Below are 4,935 nucleotides of genomic sequence, written 5' to 3'. Positions count from 1 at the left end.
GGTTGTGAGACTTGGCCTATTCGAGCAGCGGATCTGAGACGTCTTCAGGTGTTCGACAATCGTTGTCTCAGGACCATAGCTCGTGTGGGTTGGTGTCGGCGAATCCGTAACGAGGCAGTTAGAAAGCGTGTTTTCGGTTGTGTAACGGGTACTTCCATTGAAGAATGTGTCCAGCACCAGAAGCTGCGTTGGTTGGGGCATGTTTTACGCATGCCGAACCATCGTTTGCCGAAGAGAGTACTGTTTTCCACGCCCAATTCGGAGTGGCGTAAACAGAGAGGTGGCCAACCGATGACCTGGCAGAGGAGTATGAAGGAGATCACGAAACGCTTGGGTGCTGTCGGTGCTACTCGCCTTCCAGGATGGGGACCGCGTGATCCTCACTGTGCCTGGTTGGAGACACTACAAGATATGGCTGCCAACCGATGTCAGTGGCGTTCTTGTTGTCAGTTTCTGTCCAGATTGCCTGGGTGAATGTCTGGAGGTATAGGCACCTCAGAATGATTGTGTTAAGCTAGCATTAAGTCCCTCCCCCATCCACCTTTATTCTTTTCTTTACAATAAGGCTTTTAAATAGGTCGTGGTTGTACGGCAGTGAAGCATCGGTGTTGAACACTGATGTCATGCTATCGATGATGATGATGATGATGATGATGATGATTTTAGAGGGTACTAACTATAAAATGGCTACAGCATACGAAGCATTGCCAGAGGTTTGGCTTCGGAATTCAACCGCCACAATGTCAGTGCTGGTCAACCGTTTTTCGTACAGCATCCACGTTTTTCTACTGCTTAGCATTTGGTTCTGTAAAGGCCAGAGAAGAATACTCAAAAATGCCTAATGGTACTCATGGCATATCCATAAAATGCTAAGGACAAATCAAATCAGAACAACGGTTGCCATGCTACGGCATCTCTGGGAGGCGACGAGCCCCCTGATCTCAGCAAATAAGAAGCCAATAGCCTGCGGGTAATGCGTTCAAAATGTTAGAAGTACCGAACTGTGACAAGTCCCCTTCAAGTCAAAAGCCAAGTCACTGCTCTGCATAGTTCGCAAGGCTATCATGTTGAAATCAATCATCAGTCCTCAATACGACCACCTGATTCGGAATCAAGAAACCAATTCGTCGCATTGGTCATATTAGTCCGGATCGGTTGTGTTGGCCGGATCCAATTTGCCGAGAATTCCCTCGGTACTTTGGCACACATACCGCCAAAGTTATACCAACCACCCGACCACCCTCATCGTTTTTTATTACACAAATGTGGAATCCAGGAGGGCCATGGTCAGATATCCAGAAGCGAGAAAAAACACGAAACAATACAAACCTCAACAGTATTTAGCTCGGCTTTTGAAGATTTATGGACCGTACGGATTAGAAGTTACAGAATGACAAACAAATTTAAAGACTGAATGTTCTTTGGAAAAAGACGAGGTCAGCAGTGGTAACTTCTGATGTGGTTGACAGGATGGGAAAAAGTTGAAATATGTAGACAAAGGGACAGAAGAAGCAAACTCTGTTGGACCATGGTAGCAAAGGCTTGTTAAAGATACACTACTTCTGTAAGTCTGGAGAGTGAGGTCCATCGCCCTTTGCTTGTCTGCTTACGACCCGACGGACTGTGGCTCTCGACCTGGGAAGGACAGCTTCCATGATGCTCCAGGTGTTCTTTTACAGAGCGCCAAAAACTCATACATTAGTAGAATAAACACTGCTGAGGTCTAACTGGATGGTCGTCCTGGGTCGGATGCGAGACGCACGGAAAACGGAGAGCGAATACTTCAGATATGTGCCGATCACATACCTTACTTTCGCAGAACCGAATTCCGGAACAGCGGAAATAACTTAAGGACGTGGTACCCAGAAACGAGTCTGCGTTTACCCCGGCCATGCTGTTTCCTGCTGCTACTCTCTAAGTCTACACAAAGTGTGCACACTTCACTTAGTCACTAAGACGCTCGTGGACCCAGGAATAAAGCAAGCCTACCAGAACCGGCTTTTGCATGACCTGCCGGATGGACCGATGTAGGATTTCAACGGACGCTGGGGGCAGGTATCTAAAGCCTCACTCAAAGTCTAAGCTTCCGCCTTCGGTGCAATCCAGCCAAACTCAATTAAACACCGGATCATTTATTGGATCGGTTACGCTTGAGGCCCATTGGTAGATTCCTCCTGGTTACAACCACAATCCAACCGGACACATCATCTGATGATAGGTGGAACTGGTGTCCGTGCATACCGGGAACCTTCGTGCATCCGAAAGCCCGAAAAAATGGAAAATACGAGAAATGTCAGAAACCTTCGCAGGTTGTTCAACTGAATTTGTTCCACTGCTCCTTCTGTTACAGGAGGGACCTGAGCTACCAGTACTTCGGAAAACTGGTATCAGGGGCCAAAATAGTTCTCTGCTATCTATCACTGGGCACAACACTTTGAACAACAATTCAGTTGGATACCTATTACCCCCAACCCGTACTGTCGGTCTTTACCAAAAACGTGAACCTCCTAAAGCCTCAGGTGTCCCAGTGTGTATCTCTACTCAAGCGTCATCGCGTTTCTAGTCCAGAAGACCTTCCACCTTCCATGTTCAAGGACGTCGATGGATTCTTCAGCAATGTCGTCCTAGACCAATTGCATCTACCCCACCCCAGACAAATATGGTGGGTCGATAACAGTACACATTTCCAAAGAGTACTCGCAATGGGTGCAGTAACCATAGGGACGTCAGTCTGACTCCCACTGAACAGGGCTTCTAGCATCATTGGTTCCTGGTGTGCGAAACCTTAATCGATATGCACTAAGCGAGATTTCGATCCGATGTAGAGATTGGGTCGACCATATGTTCAAAGTGGTATAGCAAAGTTATATGTACAGACGACTCACTACCTAGGTGTTCCTTGAACCCAATGGTTCGTTTGATTCTATGGATCAGTCAGCGCTCTCAATCACATATGCACAACAGAGGATGCCCCACCACCAGATGTACGAGCTACGTACTTGCCGTACAGGGGTTATAGTTGCCACAGTTTCGTTCACCTATCATTTGGGGAGGTGGGAGTTGGTATAATTTGTCAGCTATAAACTGTGTCACGGGCACATTGGTTCCTGCCACTGTAGTTTCGATCACCGGAAAACGGGACTGTTGGAGGCGGAGGTAGGTTCAGATTGTTCGGAAATCGGGCGGCTACGTACTGAAGGCGATAGCTTTGATGCTCGAGCGCCACTGACTGCGCGATTGGGCCATTTCTGCTAATGTCAATAACCATCGGTGATTTGTGTCCCGAGATACCCATTCAGGGAAACGACAGTTGCCCATACGACTAAGTTTACTCGTTAGTGTTTTCATACTTCATTGCCAGGTCACCTCTTGGTCGTTTCCATTCAGCACAGGGCTGGGCGAAAAGAGCTCTTTGAGGCAGGCGATCTTCTGGCATGCGAAGTACATGTCTCAACCAGCGTAACCTACGAAGCCTGAGTAATTCATCTATCGCGGGATAGTTCGTTCTTCCTAAGACCGGCTGGCGTACCTTAGCATTGCTGATCCCATTTCCCCATCAGACCAGACGATGCTTCGGAGACACCAATGGTCAAACGCTGGCATCTTCAGTATGTCCTCTGTGCTTAGTGGTCACGTTCCTGGTCCATAAGGCACCACCACGGTGTAAACTCTGCCCTTGGCAGACAAACTGACGTCACGTCGGCGCCATGGGTGTTGGCAGAAGCTGCCCTGGCCTTCCCGATTCGAGAAATAATCTCACATCCAGCCGGTTCACAGGAACGTATACAGCTGCCCAGGTAAACAAATTTATCCACCACGTCGATTGCCTTACCTGCAAGCATGAGGTGTGGGTTCGGTCCCACTCAGGCTTGAAGCAGTACTTTACACTTTGCAGGTGTGAAGCGCATGTCATTCCGTACGCCAGAGTTATTCAGATTAGTTAGAATCGTTTGCATTTGGGAAGGGTCTAAACCAAGGAGAACAATCTTGTCAGCATACTCAATGTCTGTGAGGGAAGGTCCCGTGAGCATTTCGATCCACGAGGTTTCGGAGGCAGGGAGATAAATTTCAAGTAGCATATCAATAACAAAGTTGAAGGGGAAAGTGGAAAGATGGCAGCCTTATCTTACACAACTGGACGTGGTGAACTCAGGAAAAAGCCTTCCGTATACTCGTACGAGCCTACAGGAGTTCGCATACAGTGCCCCCATAAGCGAGAGAAATTTGGAAGGGGCACCTTTGATCACCAGACATTGCCAAAGTTGCTGACGATCGATAGAACCAAAAGCAGCTTCCAAATGCAGAAAAACGACCAACATGGGACGTTTGAAGAAATGGAGCTTGTTAATTAGTAATGTGAATGAAGCATTGTGTGACCTACCCGAAACAATATCTAATACTACACCACTTCATATAGATCGTCAGCCAGACTACGTAAGGAGAACGTTGGGTGTGTTATGGGAAAATACGACTGATTGTTTCTGTTTCAAGGCTGAAGGCTGGAATGGTATCCCCACTCGTCGTGCTTTGCTGTCTTACGTAGCTTCATTGTTTGATCCTCTTGGGATGGTTGCACCAATACTACTGCCAGAAAAGTATCTGATTCAGGATCTCTGTCGAAGGAAGGCTGCCTGGGACGATGTTATGCCTGAGAATGAAACGTTGAGATGGAAGAACTGGTTGCTGAATTTACAAAATGTAGCAAGCATTCGCATACCACAGTGTATCCGACCCAAATCATTTGCTTCAGATTGTAAGACTAAGTTGCACGCATTTTCTGATGCTTCGGAGACCGGCTATGGTGCTGCGATCTGCATCCGACTGATCGATCCGCCGAGAATACCCCACTCCACATTATTGATAGGAAAGTCCAGAGTTGCCCCCATCAAGTACACAAGCATACCGCGATTGGAGCTCACTGCTGCTGTATTATCT

This window comes from Opisthorchis viverrini (assembly GCF_000715545.1).
Source record: "Opisthorchis viverrini unplaced genomic scaffold opera_v5_14, whole genome shotgun sequence".
Taxonomy (NCBI): domain Eukaryota; kingdom Metazoa; phylum Platyhelminthes; class Trematoda; order Opisthorchiida; family Opisthorchiidae; genus Opisthorchis; species Opisthorchis viverrini.
Note: the sequence above shows the minus strand (reverse complement) of the source record.